We start from the raw sequence: 22393 nt of genomic DNA, 5'->3' as shown, positions 1-22393 counted from the left end.
ACTTAATGTGTTGCACACATTATACTCAGTCAATATAAATAGCTCTATTTCATCTTAAAGATTGGATTTTGTTCAAAGTGTCACATTGTTCTGATGTAAAGTACTTTTATTTGATTAAAACTTCATAGATGAGCATTTAGGTTGTTCCCACTTTTTCTGCTATAAGTGAGTCTATGACGAAAATCCTTCTATCTGTATCTTTTCACAATTATCAAACATCTTAGAACAGTTCTAGAAATGGAATTTCTACAGCAAATGTGATGCTCATCGGAAATGTTAACATTGTTAAATGCCCTCCAGAATTTGACTTAATTTACACTGTACGCCTACCAACCGTACTGGGAGTTGCCATCTGATTCTGGCGCCGTCAATATTGAGTAATGCCAACTTTTTTTTATTAATTTCAAGTGTACAAAACAACACAATGATTAACATTTACACCCTCACAAAGAGATAATCTCTACAAGTCCACTACACACCTGACACCATACATAGCTATTCCAATACCGTTGACTATATTCCGTATTCTGTATTTTACATCTTGTGAATGTATATATATACATATGTATGTATATATGGTCTGACAAGTAAGTTTGTGAACTTGTTGCAACTTTTTTATGATATCTGAGAGATTATTCATTATGAATTTGTACCAACTGGACAGTTAACCAAGTTGACTATTTGAAGTGCTGAAAAGGCTGCGTGAAAAAGTTAGACGACCTGAACTTTTCACCAACAATTCCTGGCTCTTGCATCTCGACAATGCACCAGCTCACACAGCACTGTCTGTGAGGGACTTTTTAGCCAGTAAACAAATAACTGTATTGGAACACGCTCCCTACTCACCTGATCTGGCCCCCAATGACTTCTTTCTTTACCCGAAGATAAAGGAAATAATGAGAGGAAGACAGTTTGATGACATTCAGGACATCAAGGGTAATACAACGGCAGCTCTGATGGCCATTCAAGAAAGAGTTCCAAAATTGCTTTGAAGGGTGGACTAGGTGCTAGCATCAGTGCACAGCTTCCCAAGGGGAGCACTTTGAAGGTGACCATAGGGATATTCAGCAATGAGGTATGTAGCAATTTTTGTAGGATGAGTTAATGAACTTAATTGTCTGACCTTCTTATGTGTGTGTGTGTGTGTGTGTGTGTGTTTAATTATAGTTGATATTCAATATTATTTTATATTAGTTTCAGGTGTACAACGCAGTTCTTAAGCATTTATATAATTTATGAAGTGATCCCCCTGAAAAATCTAGTACTCCACACATAGTTTCTATATTATTGACTGTATTCTCCATACTGAATTTCCCATCCCTGTGACTATTTTGTGACTACCAATTTATACTTCTTTCACCTTGTCACCATCCCCCCAACCTCCCTCCATTGCAACAATCATCAGTTTGTTCTCTGTATCTATGAGTCTATTTGTTTTGTTTGTTCGTTTATTCTGTTCTTTAGATTCCACATATAAGTGAGATCATATGGTACTTGTCTTTCTCAGTCTGACTTATTTCACTTAGCATAATGTTCTCTAGGTCCATCCATGTTGTTGCAAATGGGAAGATTTCATTCTTTTTTATGGCAGAGTAATCCTCCATTGTATGAATGTACCACAATATCTTTATCCAATCGTCTATTGATGGGCATTTTGGTTGTTTCCATATCTTTGCTACTGTGAATAGCACTGCAGTAAACATAGGGTGCATATATTTTTTCGAATTAGTGTTTTGGATTTCTTTGGATAAATACCCAGGAATGGAATTGCTGGATCATAAGGTAGTTTTATTAGTAAAGCCAACTTTCAATCATTACCAATCTGATGAAAAACAATGATGGCCAAATTTTGTTTCTATTGCTATTTCTTTCAGTACTTAGGTTGGCACATTTTAATAAGGTCATTGACCTCTTTCTCAGTATTGCTTGGTAAATCACCAGTTTTATGTATTTGTCCTAGTCTTCTATTAGATTGTTTAGCTTGTCCTGTTAATTTATACAAGTTATATTAGGGATATTAATACTTTGTCATATGTATTATAAATTTTTCCTCCAGCCTTTTGACCTTTCTATATGGTGTTTTTGGCACTTTAATGTAGCCCAATTCAATGTTTATTTTTTGATGGTTTCAATTTTTCATGTCATCCCTTATTTCAAGATTATGAAAAGAGTACATTGGATGAGTTTCAGCATCTGACAATTAGTTGGACATGCAGCTCCCCAAATCACAAATGCTATGCATTTTACTTGGTAACTTCCCACCACCCTACTCTTTGCATCCTGAACCAGTTTCCACGGCCTTCTCTAAATTCTCTTCCTAGTGCAAAGGAGCTCAACCTCACCCTTCCCTCGCCCCGAGTTATAGAAGCTATCCATAAGCGCCTGGCCGGCCCAGTGCCAGGGCTTACCTTACCAATTAGGTGCCAGGAGTATCTCTGACATCATCACAGAAAATGAGCCTCAGTTGTCACAGCAACAGCTGCTGTCGCTGTGCTTCCAAGACAACTTCCTCACTTGGGTCCACATGCCTTGAATTGTGCACATATGTTGAGCACAAGCCAATGTCAGTGACAGGAGTGGGAAAAGTCGGTCCCTCCTGGGACTCGCAGCTTTAAGCTTTCAGCTGCTAGTGGTTCCTGTGTGCCTCTTTCTTAACAATTTCATATCCATGAGATAAAAATTTCCAAACTGTCCCAGGACCACACTTTTAATTCTACACAAGGAGGCTAAAGACAAAACAAGGTGATTAAAAGGTCAAATAGGGGGTCAGGAAGGAATCACTAAATGAATTTCATCTGGAAATTTCTCCTTAATTTGGCAAAAACAAAGCTTCTTTTCCAGTAATGAGAAGCCACTGTGAGAAATGAATACCTAGGAGTATGTGTAATAACATATACCACCCTTCATTTAAAAAGCAATCTTCAAGGATTTGTTGAATGAATGAATACATGAATTAATGTACGCATGAATATATGAATGAACAAAACTGTCAAAGCACATTATTGTTGGATAGAAGGCTAAATTATATACCTGTCACTGATCATGATAAAGGAATACAAGGAATTCTGTTCTTTAGCTTCTTCTTAAGAAAGGATTGTTTTAAATGCCTTTGAGGCTAATTTTTAGATGCAGAGTTTGGAGGTGGAGGCAAAGCTTCCTTGCAACCAGCTGAGCAGCTTTTTAAAACTAAACATAGACTTGCTTCCTCCAGATACAAGGGTGTGCGTGGACCCACCTCCCTGTTCTTGGGTTCCCTTAGAGTTCCTATGCTCTAAGTAGCTCTTAATCTTTTGATGAAATGGCCCCCGTTTACAACCCAGGATGTTGCCAGAAGAGCTCATCCTTTGTTATTATGCGAATTCCCCCCAAGTTACCCCACAGACCTGCAGAGCGAACACTAGCCACACTCCTGTGGCTCCACGCCCACCCATGTCAATCTCCTTACTTACTGGTCACCTCACCAGGATGTACTCAAAGGTGGGACAGAGCATGCACTGAGCCTGTGTGCTCAGGAAGTCTTGGGGGCTGTGGTCTCTCCGGCTCACATGACTGATGGTGCTATGAATGAACTAAACATTCAGACTCCACTTTGCCTCAGGTACCTGTGACCCCGGGGTGTATGGAAGAAACCCCGGGAACTGGCCTGGCTGTGACAGTCTTGGCCCCTTCCTGTTGGCCTTACCTGACTACGTACCTAAGCAGGGCTTAGTTACGCCCTCTGCTGCCAGCCACACTCTTGGCCGTCCTGCTGACCCATACACATTCCCATGAATTCACTGTTGAACACATTTCATTACCAGTAACTAAATTGCATATTCTTTCTACTCCAATGCAATATATTTTTCTTCTAATTAGTATAGCCATCAAAGTGATTAATTAAATAGATGGCTAGTGTATTTATACTGCAATTTTCATGTTCCCTTCACAGCTATTCCCGGTCGCCTGGGCTCTCCTGTTTTCTCCTCTCCAAAATGTATCACTTTGGCACGTGGATTATTTTGAGCTAAAGGCAATCCAGACACTGCAGGCTCAGGATAAACTTCTGTTCTTCTCTTAACTTCCTAGAAGAATTTAAATTAGGGGCCTTACACATAATAAGAGTTATTACCAGAGACGAGATACCTTTTCTGACCTACATACAAGGCAGGGTAGACTTTTAATTACTGAACATCTGCTCTTCTTATCATCCTGGAAACTGCCCTCCTCCCCTCTGACGCCCCAAGTCGCCTTACCTCAGCCTTAGCTCAGAATGTCATATATCCCTGATTTTGCCTTTCTGTTTTCTAGCTGCCAAAGTACCCTGTCTGTTCCCTGATTTGGGACACATGTTGCTAATTCCCTCTACAAAGCCCTATTCCCTGGTTAAGTCTAAGTAAGGGACTCCCCCCTTCAAAGCATCTCTCTCCCAGTCTTGGAGAACACAGAGCTCACTTAAACCAGAAAAGATAAATCAGGTTGATTTAGAGGGTTAGGACACATTTTTAGTTAATTTGTCCAGATATGTGTCTATAATGAGACTTTAATTATCATAAACTCTGTGGACCTCTGAAAACCACTTGAAAAGTCTTAATAGGAAAATAGAATCTATTTCAAGTAATTTCAACAGAGGGCATTTAACGCGAGAACTGGCCACATAGGTAATGGAGGGTGGTGAGCAAGAAGCCTGATGAGCATCAGGGAGAGGCAGAGGTGTGGGCCCCAAAGCTGCCACCACACAACACATGTGGGAACAGACATACTGAACATGGCAGAGCCACAGCTGCTGCCACACCACACAGCGTGCCCTGTGTACCCCTTCCAGCTCAGCTAGCTGGTTCTGAGCTGTATCCTTTAAAATAAACAGGTAACTGTAAGTGTAGTGAAGTGTTTCCTTGAGTTCTGTGAGCCATCCTAGCAAATTACAGAACCCAAGGACGGGGTCGTGGGAACCTTTGATTAATAACCACCTGGTCAGAGGTCAGAAGAGGCCCAGACTGGCGACTGGCGTCTGAAGTAGGGGCCGTCTGTGGCGCTGCACCCTACTTCCAACGCTAACTTCAGGTAGATCGTATCAGAACTGAACTGTAGGACACTCAGTTGGTGTCCACAGAGAACTGGAGAATTGGTTAGTGTGGGGGAAAAAACATACTTTTGGTGTCAGAAGTGGAGTGTTGTGAGAGTATAAAAGAAAAAGTTTTATTCCCTTTAGCCAGTCACAAAAGGACAAGTATTATAGGACAAGTATTATAGGACAAGTATTATAGGACAAGTATTATAGGACAAGTATTATAGGACAAGTATTATAGGACAAGTATTTCTAGAGACAGAAATTAGAATGGTGGTTGCCAGGTGCTGGAGAGAGGAAGGAATGGGGGGTCACTGTGAAGGGGTTCAGAACAGACCTCCCCAAGATGTATCACTTTGGCACGTGGATTATTTTGAGCTAACGACAACCCGGACACTGCAGGCTCAGGATAAACTTCTGTTCTTCTCTTAACATCCTAGAAGAATTTAAATTAGGGGCTTTACCCATGATAAGAGTTATTACCAGAGATGAGATACCTTTTCTGACCTACATACAAGGCAGGGTAGACTTCTAATTACTGAACATCTGCTCTTCTTATTGTCCTGGAAACTGCCCTCCTCCCCTCTGACGCCCCAAGTCGCCTTACCTCAGCCTTAGCTCAGAATGTCATATATCCCTGATTTTGCCTTTCTGTCTCAGAGCCTCCCCTGTATGTGGGGTCTCTGACTCTCTCATATATGTGGAGTATCCATATGTACATATGTAATTAAATTTGGTTACTTTTTCTTGTTAAACTGTCTCCTGTCAATTTACTTATTAGACCTGCACAAAGGGCCTAGAAAGGTAGAGGAAGGTTTCTTCCTCCCCCACAGCTGTAGATACAGAGTTTTAGTTTGGACAGATGAAAAGTTCTGGAGATGGCTGGTGGTGATGGTTGTACAACCATGTGAACTGTCTACTACTTTGTGGTTTTCCTCCTGAACTTCTCTCCGTAAGTCTGGGCACTTGGGACATTTTAAAATATTGTACTTTTGCAAGTAGAATATGAGTCATAAGGGCTGTGCTCTGAGTGAATCATAAAACAATCTTGTCTGGTCTTTTGCAATAAGGTGACACCACGTTGGATTCTAAAGAAGGCAGCCCTGTTTATGTCGGTCTAGACTGGGATGGCTGGATGGACGTAGCTGAGAGAGGGGGAGCTGGGCGTCTCACTGCCCTGCTAATCAGAGCAGAATCAATAAACATTTTAGTCATTCAGGAAAGAAAGATGAATGATGATTTTCCTGTCTGTCTTTAGGCTTTTAGTTTCAATTTTTATGAATGGAAGAGTGTGCAGACCTGAAGTATAAACTTATTAGTGATAGGAAGGGGAGAATCTATGTGCCGAAGTACAAGTTGGCTGGAGGTCTGCTGGCTCTCCCAGCTGTCTTTTCTGTCTTGTCACTCATCTGGCTTTAGGACGTCAGCCCCTTAAGGATAGCAATGAACTCTCAAGAAAACAGAATGTTGCCAGCCACTTGGGTAGCACCTGTAAACTGGTGAGCCTCCTGCTCTTGGAAGCTCCTCTTTCCCTTTGGGGATAAGCTGGATTTACTGAGACCATGAGACTCCCAAAGCATAGAGGTCTCCTCGCCGCCACCTCTGTAGGAAGAAGAAAACAAATGAAGAGTAGAGTAACTGTACGATAATGACATTGAGTATTTGCCCTGGGCGTCCCAAAGATTACTTTACCATAACAATCATTGTGTATTCTACATGTCCATTGAGAGAAAGGGACAGACAGCATAGCATTGGAAACGTGATTTGGCAGTGAGTGGGCTGAGTTTCAGGACCTGCTCTCCACATGCGAGCTGCTCACCTTGCAGTGCCTCCAGCCTCCTAAGAGCTCATTAAGTGGCAGATATTGTTGTTAAAGCATGTATCTCAGTCTGGAAACACAGATATGCAGGAAATATTGCTTTATTTCTCTTCAAATACCTTAATTGAGATTCTGGGCACCCACTTCACCAGTACGGTAGGAAATGGCCCGCTTGCCTTTACTGGGTCCCACCACCACCCCCACCATCTTCGCTGCACAGAATCTGGAGGCTTATATGCTCCACAGAGTGGGTGCCAGACAATCCCACCATCTAAGGCACTGTCGTGGCCACACGGTGGCAGCAGCATAGAGGTCCCCACACCTCGTGGAATCCACACACCTCCCTGTCATTCACAACCCAGGGGGTAAAGGCTGGGATGGGGCATTGGACCACTGCTCTCTCTCTCACTGCTTCTGAAGGTACTGGTGCTTTCCCTCTGTCAGCCAGGGTCCGGGCAGGAAAGACATGCCACACCCAACCGAGGTCATGGGAGGACAGATTTAACAAAGGAACAAGCTACAAAGGTGTGGGCAGCAGTTTGGGAAACCAATCAGGGACAGGGCAGGGCCTTGGAGCTAGCGATTGTGGCAAATCATTCCATGTGTAGCCCTTAGGGTCAAGGAGAAGAAACTGTGACCAGAGCTTGGAGAGGGCCCCCGACAGGCACTGTGGCCTTCGCTAGAAGGATGCAGCCAACCTGCAGCAGCCCTGCAAGGAGGCTCTAGGCACCTAAGGACCTGACCTCACTCTCCTGTGTCCTGATCTCCTACTGGTTCCTTCCACAGGCTAAACCCAACCAAAAAGCCAGAGAATAAAGGAGCCCTCTGATGCTCATTTACACAGCCACCTGGGCACAGAGCAAGGGGGAAAGAGAGGAGCAAACCTGATATCCCTGGGCCCCTCCACTCTCGGAATCCTAGGGCCACCTCTCTGAGGAGGGTTAAGCTCATCCAATGGCCCCACCACACAGTAATTGTAAATGGTTCTGTAATTGCAGTCTTGCTGACCTGATTACAGCCCATTCTCTATAGCATCTGGGAGTGGCTTCGTATCTGTCTAAACTCAGGGGCCAGGAGGCATTCGGTCTCTCCAAATTCTCCCTCAGCTTCTAATTGAAGTTTCACATGTCACCGGTTAAAGTTCCATCTGTTTGATTGAACATTTTGACCCTACTGGGTTACAGATAGCTTGAAGCAGAGAGTCCCCAAAGTGTTATCAATAATACAACTGGTGTGGATGAAAATGGTAAGAGCAGCTTTGCCAAAGGTTTAAGGGGGAGAAGATCAGAGTGCCCAGTATCTGGAAGTGCAAGGGATGGTGGCGACCTGTTGGTGTACTGCTGTGTTGAGTTTGTTGTGTATTTTTGGCAGGTGACTTGAAGCAGAATGACGCGTTAGATCCAGGGGCTCTTAACTGAGGGAAGCTGAGCCCAGTCCTTGGCAAGTCCATGCTTTCCTCCTGCCTAGGTGACAGCAAACAGGACACTGACAGCCCAGTCAATATGGAGCTAGCTCTCTACCTTGGTAACGTGGTTCATTTCAACACTCAAACTAGTCCAGCATAAGCCAAGTTCAAAAAAAGAAGAGACGCCTGGAGTCTATCACACCAGTAAATGGTGATGTTATTTTTCAAGTTGAAACTTTCCAGAGCTGTTCGCAGATGTATTTACACTATCGGATGTTTATGCGACCGATATTGCTTGGTTATTGTTCTGGGAAGCGCAGAAGGGATGTTTATGTGGAGATTTCAGTAAAAGCAAATGGACGTAGTTAGACCACGAAAGGTAGTCATTTGAAAACAAGGGCATGGAACGGGCTTGTCCTCCCAGCTCCTGTGTAGACACATAGTGAGCGACACACTTCATAAACCAATTCCCCTGTCACACGCTGGTTCTGCGCTGAGGGCTTCCCGGAACAGAACAGGGCTCTCCTTCGTCCTCGCTGTCCTCAACCAACGAGAGTGGATGCTGTTCCTTGCCTCTCCTGCCTGGAATTCTTTATCTCGGGGCTTCTGACCTCAGCACGAAGCACTTCTCCTGCTGTCTGCTTGTCCTTTTCTGGCTCCCTGTCCAGCTCGTCTTCCACTGCCAGGCAGTGAATCTGTGAATCCAATAAGGGAAAATCTGTCTGGGGTAGAAAAGACTAGCTCCCTCCAGCTCGGGGCAGGAGCATTAGCCCTCTGTGCCTTCCCACTACAGGGAGGGCAGTTGCGGCAGCAGGCAGGCTAGGTGGGCCTTGCTAGCCCTGGTGACAGGTGAGAGGCAAACACTCCGTGAGCCAGGCTCAGCGGCAGTGCCCAGTCGTGCACTTGGCCAGCTGGGGGTTGAGGCACGCCATTCCACCTACACAAGTCACCTCCAGCAGGTTCCAGGAACCACAGAACCGGGTTCACAGATGAAGGCTGCCCGCCCCAGGCAAGGAGCAATGATGACAATGACCCCACAGAAAGAAGACTGTGGTGGCCCAGCAGTAAATGGCATCGACGGTGTCCAGCAGGGAAAGCTGCACCAGGTTCAAGATGAGAGGCTCGGGCTCCTGCGATGTATGACTACAGCACATGACAGACTATCAACGCTTTGAAGTAAGGTTCTAGCTGCTTCAGGGCTCAGGGGCCGGGATCCAGCCACCGTGCTGGGCACATGGAAGAAGTTCAATGAATGTCTATTAAAAAAAGAATAAATGAAGAGTACTGATGAATGAACAAGATTCCATGACCCCCTGGACAAAATGCCTGCAAGCACAGACCTGGAGAGGTGAGATGCTGGCAATGGTGAAACAGAGCCCAGTTGGGACCCCCACGAAAGAGGCTTGTGATGTCCCTGCCCTAGAGCTTAACAATTGAACCCCCACCCCTCCTTGTGGTTTGACCTGGAAATGTCCCGTCCAGTTCTTTGCTTTAGATAATTACCCTGAAACTTGTGTTTGCTTATGATCACAACACCCCTTGCTTACTGATCACAATCTCTATGACCTAGCATTCTTTCCAGGTTACTGTCATCACTGCTCCTGGGTTGATGACCACGTTGGAGAGCCACATCACCTGAGAGAAAACTCCATGCAGACCCCTGGAACATCATGTGGTCTCTGGGGGAACACCGAGATTCTTCCTTAAATATCCCGGTCTGGTCTGAGAATGTTAAGGCAGTGTTTGGAGGTGTTAACCTACTGCCTTCTCAGACCTCTGGTGCTCTGATAATAAACGCTTATTCTGTGATCCAACTCCTGGGTCTCTATTGGCTGAGCCGGGCCCTCGCCCAGACGGGTGGTTGGGGATAAACTCCTGAGCTCAGGGGCCATCTGGGAGTCTCTGTGTCTCCCTATCCTGTTCCAACCAGTTTCTGGTTCCTAGCGGGGCCTCAAAAAATATTTCCTGAGTAGAATCTAATGTTTGTTCCAGACCTACATGTCCTTTAGTTTTGTTCTTTGAAGTTTTGAAACCCTGTCAGCCTTTTCCACTATGATACGGTGGAAGAGAGTTCAATTCTCCCTGGCACACCCAGTCCTGACCACAGCCAAGAATCCTGGGTCACAGTCCCCCAAAGCAGCTGCCATTCCTTCCCACATGTGTCTGCTCTGCCAGTGATGTCAGCAGGGGCAGTCTGTCACATGCCACCCACCCCATCCCAGACTGTGTGGGTACAGTCTGCCCCTCTGAGAGGGTGGGGGAGAGTCAGCGTGGAGGAAGGGATCACACCAGGGTGCTTCTGGGAGCTGTTCCTTGGGTTCCAGGTAGAGCCCCGTATGCCCTTAGACCAGCCGTTACAGAGGTTGCCCGTTAGGTGGGCACCCCATGTCCTTGCCCAGAGCCAGCTTCCTCCAAGAGGAATTCCCTTCAGCCCTTCCCTGCACCTATTTTTCCCTTGTCCAGGAATCCCCACGCTCCCACAGGGGCTGACGTGAGGTTGCAGTCACCTCTTCTGACCAGACGTCTGCAGGGTACATGCCGGTGAGTAAATCACCGGTGGGTAGGGCGGCTTGAGGGTGATCATCGAGGAAGGGCTTTAGCTCTGAAAGGTCAAAGAATAGTCTAGAAAGTGGCTCAGCACCCGCCTCCAGACTCTGCCCTCAGTGGTCTCCTCCTCCTCCACCTCCTCCTCCTTCCCCTTCTTCTTCTTTCTCACTGTCTCTTCTTTACTGACCCTCACATTGCTACATCTTATTGTTGGTATTGGCATGAAAAAACCTGCGGACCTCCACATAGGCTTTTCCAAAGACCAGGAGACCCCAAGAACTTGTGTAATCCTAAAATAAATTGGGGTTCATTAATGCAGAAACACAAAAGGCTCTCTTTTGATTCTCAGAAACTTAGGTTTTAAATGAAATTAATGTTCTTATTATAAAAGAAATACACAGGGTGGACGAGTGGCTCAGTTGGTTAGAGCGCGAGCTCTGGGCAACAGGGCTGCCGGTTCATTCCCACATGGGCCAGTGAGCTGCGCCCTCCACAACTAGATTGAAGTCATTCAGTGAGATGCCACCCAGGAGATGGGTGGCTCAGTTGGTTGGAGCGCTTCCTCTCAACCACAAGGTTGATGGTTCAACTCCCGCAAGGAATAGTTGCGCCCCCTGCAACTAATAACCTCAAGTGGACCTGGAGCTGAGCTGCGCCCTCCACAACTAAGACTGAAAGGACAACAACTTGACTTGTAAAAGTCCCAGAAGTACACGTTGTTCCCCAATAAAGTCCTGTTCCTCTTCCGCAATAAAAAATCTAAAAAAATATAAAAAATAAAAGAAATACAAGATCATTGTAAATAATTTAGAGATTACATATAAACCAAAGAGGAAAATAAAATCAACCATAATTCTATCAACCAGCATAACCATAGTTTCACATTTGTGCATAGCTTTTCAGAGTATATTTATGGGGTAACTGTACAGTAACTTATTATCTACATACCATTTCCCCCTTCAAATGACCTGCTTTTTTATTACCAATATATTACAATATTGTCTCTATGTTATTAAATATTCTTCTAGGACGTTTCTAAAGGTTGTAATGCATTCTTTATGGCTATACTATTCCTCATTTACCCAAGCCCTGTTGTTAGCCAGTTATGTTGTTTCCAACTTTGCCCAAATATTGAAAGAGCTGTAAGCAAATTCCCTGTAGCTATATCTCTGCCCACATCCACAGTCCTTTCCTTGTGATAAATTCTGGGACATGGAATCGCTGTGTTAACGCAGGTAGCTGTTGCCAAATGGTCCTCTGGAAATCCTGACCCTGGTCATCCTCCCTCCACCTACCTCCAGCCACGGACGAGATGCCTTTCAGAAATAAGAAATTTAATGAATAAGAAATTTAAGGGTGATCAGGAACTGTTGCTCCCCCAAATGAGTCTTTTCTCTCCTCTTCCAACATATGGTTTAAAGGGGCTAGCAAGATTTTTCTGTTTTAATTCTATGGAGAAAACGATTTGTGCCTCAAGAAACCCTTGTAACCATTCATGAGTGAGGATGGGAGAAAGAGGACTTTCTGTAAAGGCATTCCACTCCTAACTTCCCACATGCTCAGTGTTTATTAAACCGATCCCTTGGTCTTCCCTAGAATCTTCACCCAAGCAAATGCCTCTGAAGCTAGGGGGAAAGGGTCAGAGTGTTCTTTCCAAGAGGCAGTGTTGAAAACACATACCACACCATAAGTACATTTATACAGATGGGCTGTGTGACCTGGGGCAAATTTCGTCTCCATTCTGTGTCTCAGTGCCAGCCACTTACAATCTGGGGGGCTCGCTGCAGTGGAGCGGTGGGCAGCCTGCCCAGAGGCTCTGCCACTTGTCTGACGTCGCCAGATCCGTCCTCATGCTGTGGCTTGTTCCCTTTTTGCTGCTCTTCGGATGGCTGGAATGTATGTGCAATGCCTGGGATGTCCTTGAGGCAGGCAGGCCTAAAGGGGAGCTGGCAGCCCCTTCCCATCTGGATACCTTACAAGGCAGCCAGGATCGAGAGGCTGAATTCTTATCTCCGGCGCTCTGGACGTGCCTTATTTATAGCCCTGCTGGCAAGAGCAGGCAACTGGCCTGCAGCTGCGTACACGGTTGGGGTAATCCAACAGAGTGGTTGGCATCGCCGCTGTCCGCTCTGATCAGGCTGGAGGGCAGACGACAGGACAGGTAAGGGCCCAGTGTCCTCCCTTCCCCTTCCTCTCCTTTGCCGTCTGTCCATCCCTGTGCCTGCACCGGCTTAGACACGAGCTGCGCAGGCTTCCGGCCCTGGCAGGGAGCTCTCTGGCGCTGTGGACTCGCAGACCCAAGCAGAGACCCAGGTGGCGCTGGCAGCTTCTCTCACCAGCAGCACAACTCGTGCGCTCCGCTTAGGTGCCTAGAAGAGCAGAAGCTGCTCTCGCGCGGTGCCTGCAGAAACATAAAGAATGTGGGAGCACCCTGATTCCTCTGCCCCTCTCGGAGTGGGAATCGGGAGTTTACACTGAGATTTCAACACCGGAAAGCTGCTTTTCAAAAAGGGCAGAAAAAGGAAAAAAATTATAACACAAACATTGGGGGGTTGGGGAGAACCACAGTGCTCTCCAGCTTTTTTTGCTCCCTGACAGGATTTCTGCATAGCCTGGGGTGAAAAGGCAAATTACTGATGAGTCTGATTATTCTGGGAAAGTATGTTTATACAAGATGACTCTATGGCTGATGGTTCAAAAGTACAGATAGCTGGTGTGTGCTTTAAAAGAAAATGCACTGATGTTTTCCTAATTTCTAGTGCAGAATATACGCAAAATTCACAGTACTGAGTAATGCTGGGGCAATGGCATAATAACGTTAAAATGGATAGAATGACATATATATGATAATAGGTATCATACATATAAACATCTGCTAGCCAGACTCCATGCGAGGCACTTTATCAAGTCCAACCTAAAAAGAAAACGAAAAGAAAAAAGAAAAGAAAAAACTGTCACTCCAGTTTTGGTTTTTTGTTTTTGTTTTTAATAATCATGAGGTCGAAAGATAGTATTGACACCTGCGTTATAGGTTAATGTTATTTTATCACACATCTTTGCTCTATACAGGTCTGTTGTTTTATTTGTTTCTTAAGGAATGTTGTTTGCATTTTGTTTTACTGCTAGGTTTATAACAATGAGATGTGCTGTAATAAAGTCTATTACATTTTGAGATCCATGCTATTTTACAAAGATATTTAATGGACTAGCCAACTAATCAACTCAAGTGATCACCTTTTTGAGGCTTTTTCTAATATCAAGAAAATATTTTAATGACTGACTTCCAGGAAAATTTGCCTATTTTCCCACAAAGCATTCCCTGACTGCTCACCCACCCACCCTCTTGCCTGCCTTTGAGCACATTTTGCATTTTCTGATTTCATCATCCTGTTTAGTTCTTCCAAAGTTCATTGATTACAGACCCTGGAGGCCAGGCCACACTGTATCTCTGTCTATAGTCCCACAGCTCTTAACACAGCCACTGAAACACTTTCTACTGGTGTCTAAAATATTTCATATTTAAAATAGATGGCCAAGAAACACTGACTTTAAATCATCCTCTCCCCACTGTTAAAAAAAAAAAAAAGTTCAACTGAGTAAGTGTTAAAGATCTTATTGGTTTTATTCAGCAATTCATGAATCGGTCAGCATCCCATCTAGCAGACAGAAAAGGAGCTCCAAGAGCTGTGCAAAATGAAAGACTTTTATAGGAAGAAGGGAGCGGGAACAAGAAACTTGTACTAGGCAAACCAGCAGGTTGGTTACAGCAAGGTCATTTCCCTGTAGGAGATGGGGGGGTCTATAAGCAGATTACCTCACTATTGTTGATCAGGTGACTCCTGACTGACTGGTTTGAGATTCCGTTTGTGGGAGAACCAAAACTGTAATTAAGTTAAGTCTCAGTTTGGTGATATAAGCCTTAGCATAAGTGATTCCATTCGGGGCCTGTTATCTTGTTTTCAACACCACCAAATAAAGAGGTGAAATTATATTCATAGTGTTTATATTTTCTTTTGTTTCTTTTCTTATTATACAAACATATGTTCATCATAGAAAACACAGACCAGCAGAGAGAAGGACATGAAAAATTATGCGTAGCCTTACTACTCAAAGGTACACAATCAGCATTTAATTGTTTATCTTAACTATTTCTCGATTCTAAGAGATCCTTGATTATAAAACCAACCATTAATGTAATACTAGCTTTAAAAGAGAGGGGGGAAAAATCCCCATTATGTTGCACACTGATGTATGTTAGATGAATCTAAAAATAATGAATTATGGGGAATATACATTATAATTAAGGAATATATATACACACTATACGTGTGTGTGTGTGTGTGTGTGTGTGTGTGTGTGTATATATATGTGATCAGGTTATTTGACAATATACTTTTTGTCCAATTTATAGTCAATATACTTTTGCTGTGTATTCAAGCTCTAATTCTTTGAAAACTCGTTGTCTCTATAGACATTATGACTTCTCTCTAGCCAGAGTATTAAAATATTCATAGTAGTTAGATAAATGGGACGTTAAAAAGCATAAACTGAGATTTAGATAAGTAATTTTTATCAGAACATAACTTGTTTTGAAGTTTGGTCTACTGATTTCTACACTATTCATGCTCCCTACTGAATAGTGAAAACTCAACCGTCTTGTGCCTTGATCTGCATGCCCCCCAAACTTGCTTGACTGATTTTCTTCATTATCATTGATTTGTCAGCCTTTCATCACTTAGTCTCCAATATACCAAAATAAGGATGGAAAGTAGAAAAAAACTAAGGTAAGTTCTGAGCAATTTGGTATTTAACAGATGTATTTCATAAATATCACTCATTTTTTAAAGTATAAGCTCATACAAATAAAATCAATTTTAACTTTGAGGACAATTTTACAATTTGGGGCTTTGTTTGAATTTAAAAAGTAAATATATATAGAGAGAAGAGGAATAAAATTCATTCTAATGGAAGTGCTTTATCATAGTTAGTAATGCTAAAAAGTTAAACTGAAGTAAAGCAATATCAATGCAACAAAACATAAATTATACCCCATGTGTTTTATTAAGAAGTATAACTAGATTTTAAGGGGAAAGTACAAGAATTTCATTGTGGATTTTAAGAAGTGAGATTTCTTTGGCTGCCTGGAACCAAAGAAGCCTGAAGGGAGTAGGGTGTCTGAGGGGACAGTGAGAACTGACTATTTTCTTTCTTTTTAAATTTTTTTAAAATTAGTTTCAGGTGTACAAAGTAACATAGTAGTTAGACATTTAAACCCCTCATAAAGTGATAACCCACCCTCCCCAAATCTACTACCCCTCTAACATCGTATATAACTGTTACAATACCACTGACTATCTTCCCAATGTTGTACTCCACCTCCTGTGATATACATATATATGTGTATATATATATATATATATATATATCCAAAAATGTACACAAGTGGACACTTTGGTCAACGTTGCTCAAGCATAATTCTGTTGAACACAGAATTATGTGTTCTGATTATGAACACATAATCAGAAGTGTCTGGACGCTGATGGTAACCACTTTGAGCACCTCTTGTAATTGCAGAAGTCAAACGTGACTTGTATTCATCTTTTGTTATCAGTATATACTGAGTATTACAATTTTAATACAGTTTTTCTTTCTTAAAATGTGTATACATGTTTTTGGCACCCTCTGTGTGTGTGTGTGTGTATATATATATATATATATATATATATATATATATATATATATATATTTAATTATCGTTGACATTCAATATTGTTCTACTTCAGCTTTAGGTGTACAGCGCAGTGGTCAGGCATCTACACAGTCTATAAAATGATCCCCCTGATAAGTCTAGTGCCCATCTGGCATCCAAAGCTATATTCATAATATGTGATCTTAACTGTGTAATATATATATATATATACACAAATATATATACATATGTGTGTGTTTATATGTATGTATATATAAATAATGGAGAAATACACCAAAATATATAAAATTATTGTTTCTGAGGGGTAAGAGTGGTAGTAATTTTATATCTTCTCTACATTTTAAATAGCATGCTAAGTTTTCTACACTGAGAATAATAGTGAAAGTTTTTTTATTGCAAAATTGCATGCAAATATAAAGCATTACAACTATTGCCGCTAATTATAAAAACTGTAAATAGCCAACCAAATAGCCAGACTTTTTAAAAAAGTAGCTAAGATTTATCAAACGATCAATATACCCAGGAATTATGTATTAGCTCACTTAATGCTCACAACCACGCTATAAGTACTATTTATTGTCATTATTATTATTATTATTTCTATTTTCAGATAAGGAAACAGGTTTAGAACAGTAACATCCACTGCAGAAGTTGCAACCAAGTTAAAGATATGGTCTGGCTTCAAGGACTTTGTAAACTGCTTGGCATTAGAATACCATAGAGCAATGTTAAAGCCATATTCAATGAACGGTGTGGTTTGAATGGCATATACAAATGCTCTAGGAATGGTAGGTAATAATCTTATAGAAATATCACTTGGAATGAGAAAGATATACTTGGGGTAAAGTTTTCACTGAAAGGGGTATGGAGCCTAAAGGACGTAAGGAATTACAAAAGGCCGAGATTGGTGGGGAAGAATGTGAACAATATGAATATGGAAATAAATCGGATTTGTCCTGTCAAGTGAAGGGTTCATCCTGTAGGTACAAGATATGCTAAATGTGCCCGTGCTGGCGTATGAGGGGTAGCAGTAACGATTTAGGGACAATGGCCACTTGATTTCTCTTTGTTCTTTTTGAGACATTTCTAAAATCTGACAGTTTGTAAGAGGAAATGAAGAGATCTCGTGACTCTCTAAACTGGGCGGGGGGGGGGGACAAAAACCCCAAAATTAAAACCTTCCCTGTAAAGAATCTGAACTGGGACTAATTGTAATTCCAAATTTAAAATAAAAGGAAGCTCTGGATTAGAGAGGTGGTAGGTGGCGTCTGAGTGCCCGCCAAGGGCACGCACGCATGGGATCCACACAGCAGCTCTGTGAGAGCTACTCTGGTTTCCTCCTTCGTATATGAGGACGCTGAGACACTGAGAAGTAATGGGGCTTGAAGCCAGTAGGTGGAGGAGGAGGGATTTGAACCTAGGCAGAGCAGTGCCAGGACTGACAGGCATCCAACAGAGACTGTTGGAAAAGTCTCCACTATGGAGAGTGGACCTCACCTTAAAAATAAGTGAGGGCTTTCAAACTTCTTTTATCCTTTTTTTTTCTTGTTTTAATACTCCCTTTCTTTCCAGCCCCCTCTCAGGAGCATGGAAAGGGTGTTTATCTCCTTGGCCACACCCCTGAGAGCTAGAGCAACGCCTTGCACACAGCAGCTGCCTATAAATATTTGCTGAACTAAATTGTGGTGTTTAATTCAGGCGTAGGAAGAGTTAGGATCCAAAGGAAAGAGCCAGAAGTTTCCCTGGTTACTAGTACCATTCCCTCTGCAGTACTGGCTCAGAAACAGGCCTGAAGGGTAATACCACTCCCTACCCTTTGATACACAGCACAAGTTGATAATTAACAATCATAATAATGTTTCTTAAATGAATTTGGGGGGGCAATAATATTTGATGATAATGGATCTCTAAGGAGGAAATTATCAGCCTAGGAAGTTTTATTCACCACAGTGTGTGTGAGTGTATGGGGGTGAGGGATGTGAGTGTGTGTGGTGTGTGTATGTGTGTGTGTGTCAGCGTGTGTGTGTGTTGGGGAAGAGAAAGAAGTTGGAGACGCTGAGTAAATTCTGAAGGGTGTAAGCTTGCTTTTTCAAAGGCTCTCCAGTTTTGTTCAGAATCTTGTTATTTATTAGGAAACAACAACATTTTGCTTCCTTTAAATTTAATTTAGTAAACAAACAAACAAACCTGGTGAGAGAAAATAGCCTCCTTATTTCAAAACCTCAACTTTAATTACACTGAATTATGGACCAAATGTTGTACTCTTCCAATCCTTAAATCAAAAGACGGAGGTCAACAAGATTTGGAACCAATTAGGTTCAGTGAAAAAATAATAACATGTATGTGACATAAAGAAGCAAGGAGATTTTGAAAGTGCATGAGACAAACTCCTTTTAGGCACCTGTCTCCCTATGCCTACAAATTTAAAAAGCAAAAATCCTATGAACAGGTGCAAATTTGTTGGCACTCAAATTAACCAGCATGGGCAACCATCCAAGTGAGGAAACACAGTCGCAACCACAATTCCATGTCTAAAATACTCTCAGATGGAAAAACTCTGAGGGCACAGTGAGGATCTTCTAATTAAAACAGAGTTCTCAGCAAGTCAGAAGGCTTGGAAATGCATAGTGGCAAGTTCAACATCATTTCGACAATGAATTTTGGCTAGAAGAATTGATAGGCCCTTCAGCCACCATTATTAGGCAGAAGCAGTAGCAAATCCTCCAGTCTGGCTAGGGATTAGCTCTGGCAGGATCCTGGCACCCCGCCCTGAACTATTTCTACTTTTGTACACAGCGCTTCACTGTTTCCTGGGAAGTGACAGCAAACCTCTGCCAGCCTCAGGCAGGAGCAGCTGGGTAGCTCCAGAGGCTAACGTGAGCTCAACTGAACCACAAGTCTCTTTTTAAAATGTGTTATCATATTTGTAAGTTAAATTAGATCGTGTCTCTCGCCTGCTCAGAAATTTCCAATGGCTTCCAAATCAAAATACAATCCTGATGCTATGTAATATGTAGAACCCTACAAGATCCCAGCCCCTGGAATCTGACCTCATCTCCCTTTCTCCCCCTCCATCTAGGATGCTCCAGTAATAGTGCCCTGCCCCAACTATGCCAAGCACTGCTGAGCCTCAGGGCCCTGGCACCGGCTGGTGTCACTATCAGTCAAGCATTCCTCCAAGAAAATCACACACCATCCTCCTTCATTCAACACCACATCTGAGAGCCACCACTGAACATTCCATCTAAAAGCATACTCTCTAGCTCCTTACTCTGATTTACTCCTTATCCTGGTTCTGTTCAATGCACTTATCATCTCACATACATACACACCCAAAGTTACATACATATCAGTGTTTGTCTCTCCCCCAGTAACATGTGAGCTCCAATTAAAGCAGAGCCTCTCTGTTTTGTTCACTGAGATGCTCCCAGGACCTACAACAGTGAGTAGCACATAGTAGGTCCTAATAAGTGTTGAAAAATGAGGGCTCAAATTCTTAGAAACATTTTCACTGTAATTTGTATATCAGGGTCTAAGTCTAATGCTCCCCTGTCCACAGCTTAAACCTCATTTGGAAAACTTTCACTGCTCTTTCATTTTGTTAAGGGAGAACAGTGGGAGCTGGAAGTCAGACTGGGTGGGCTCAGCTCATAGCTCTGCCACTTACAACATGCCCAGGTGAGATTTCAGCTTCCCAGAACCTCATCTTTAAAGTGGGGATAATAACAAAAATCTCTTACCACATTTGTAAAAATTCAGCAAGTCAAGAATAGTAGTAATGGACATGACATCATCAAAATGGCGGCGTGAGGTGAGCCTCTGTAAATCTCCCCTGGAATTTACAAGTAATAAAACAACTATAACTCCAAAAGGACTCCCTGCACAGCAGAAAGGCAAGACGAAGAGGCCCACTACTGAATTCACCTAAAGGTGGGAGAATCGCACAAGCAGGGGAGGAGGGAAGGGAGAAGTGCGGGGATGGAGCCGCGTGGGCGCAGGACGCAGACCTAGATCAGTGCTCCGAAACTACCACAGCTGCAGGAGAGGGAAGAACTCGGACTGCTAGGGCTCCGCTTATGGCCCACAGGGCTGAGGGGGCAGCATATAACGAGGCTGAACACAATGCTCACTGCAGAGACATCAGAGAAAAGACTGAGGGAAAAAGGCTGAAAACGGTGGTTTAAGCCCTCACTGCCGAGCAGAGAACAGAAGCCTTAGGCCCTGAGACTAGCCGCCCTCTCCCTACCCTCCCAGAGCTCGCCCCGCCCCCACCATCCCGGTGCTATAAGCAGAACAGCAGTAATGTTAGATCAAAAGAACAGAATATTTGCTGTTCTGAGAACTGTCGACTACAGACACAGATTCGTAGCCCAACTAATTCCAGCAAAAGGGAGGGAACTGTGGAAGCTGGACCGGCTGTGGTGGTGGTCGCCGCCATTGCTCTGGGCCACCTCTCACAACTCACCCCACCCGTGGCCCCACCTATCTGAGCAGATCACTGCAGGAGTAAACAGAATTGCTGAAACATACGGACTCTGAATCTGGTGCAGGAAGAGCTTTGGAATTTCAAAAGCTCTCCTCATACCCACACAGACACTGTGCCCTGTGACCCAAATGAACTATTAACAGAGGAGAAGCCCATCTCCCAGGGAATCTCCCCATTGTGTGAGAAGCTGAAATAGTGCACAGAAAACATAGCACTACTGTGTGAGAGAGAAAAAAAAAGGCTGCAGTCGGAAAGAAAATAAAACATTCTACCAACAAGTAGTGGAAAACAAAAGAAAGACCTCTTCCTATCAACCTGTTGCAGAAGCCACTCCTGTAGATGTCTAGGAAGAGAAATAATAAATCAGTAATTGCCATGAATGACCAAGACAACAAGACAGCTCAGAAAAAAAGTGAAAAGTCTCCAGAAAAGGAACTTAAAGATATGGAAATATGTGACTTAAATGACAGAGAATTCAAGGTTGCAGTTCTGAAAAAAACTCAACGAGATGCAAAAAAAACACAGAAGGGCAGTTTAATGAACTCAGAAACACAATCAAAGAACAACATGAGCATTTTACTAAAGAGATTGAAATTTTAAAAAAGAACCAAATAGAATTTCTGGAGATTAAGAACTCAATAGAAGAAATTAAGAATGAAATAACCAGCTTAGGTAGTAGAGTTGACCAGATGGAGGAAAGAATCAGTGACATCGAAGATAGAAACCTGGAAATTACACACATGGACGAAGAAAGAGACTTGAGACTGGAAAGAAATGAAAGAACTCTGCAAGAACTTTCTGACTCCATCAGAAAGAGCAATAAAAGAATAATGGGCATACCAGAAGGAGAAGAAAGAGAGAAGGGAACAAAGAATATATTCAAACAAGTAGTCAATGAGAACTTCCAAAATTTGTGGACAGAACTGGATCCTCGAATCCAAGAAGCAAATAGAACACCTAATTACCTAAATCCCAACAGGCCTTCTCCAAGGCACATTGGATTGAAGGTGTCTAAAATCAACGACAAATAAAGCATCCTCAAGGCAGCCAGGGAAAAGAAGACAGTAACCTACAAAAGAAAGGCCATTAGATTATCATCAGATTTTTCAGCAGACACTCTACAAGCCAGGAGGGAGTGGAACCAAATATTCAAACTATTGAAAGAGAGAAATTATGAGCCAAGAATAATATATCCAGCAAAGATATCCTCTAGATATGAAGGAGGAATAAAACCTTTCCAGACATACAGAAGCTGAGGGAATTTTCTAATACACGACCTGCACTACAAGAAATACTAAAGGAGCCTATTCGACCACCATCAACTGGGACAATCTGTGGCAACATAAAAAGGGGGAGAATAAACGCCTGAACAGGAATATGGG

The 22393-nt window shown here is 42.9% G+C and overlaps 1 protein-coding gene and 1 long non-coding RNA gene across 10 annotated transcripts in view; one reads left to right on the top strand and one right to left on the bottom strand.

Annotated features, from left to right (window-relative positions):
* Window positions 1-6949: 6949 nt before the first annotated feature.
* Window positions 6950-11564, bottom strand: LOC308505616. The gene is made up of 3 exons (XR_013994604.1): window positions 11508-11564; window positions 9219-9524; window positions 6950-8963 (listed from the first exon to the last, which is right to left on the bottom strand). It is a non-coding gene; the product is annotated as an uncharacterized lncRNA (long non-coding RNA).
* Window positions 11565-12498: 934 nt separating this feature from the next.
* FHL2 (four and a half LIM domains 2) overlaps window positions 12499-22393 on the top strand; it is a 66285-nt gene continuing 56390 nt past the window's right edge. For 2 of the 9 annotated variants that reach the window (XM_081068180.1, XM_081068175.1), the window contains exons 1-2: window positions 12877-12976; window positions 14869-14928. The gene's annotated coding sequence lies outside the window, so the exon portion shown is untranslated. Of the gene's footprint in view, window positions 12977-14868; window positions 14929-15539; window positions 15600-22393 lie in introns of all 9 variants that reach the window. The other 7 variants (XM_081068181.1, XM_081068182.1, XM_081068176.1 and 4 more) reach the window with 7 other exon arrangements.

Source organism: Rhinolophus hipposideros, assembly GCF_964194185.1.
Source record: "Rhinolophus hipposideros genome assembly, chromosome: 12".
Taxonomy (NCBI): Eukaryota; Metazoa; Chordata; class Mammalia; order Chiroptera; family Rhinolophidae; genus Rhinolophus; species Rhinolophus hipposideros.
The sequence above is the reverse complement of the archived record's forward strand: the minus strand, read 5'-3'. Positions and strand labels throughout refer to the sequence as shown.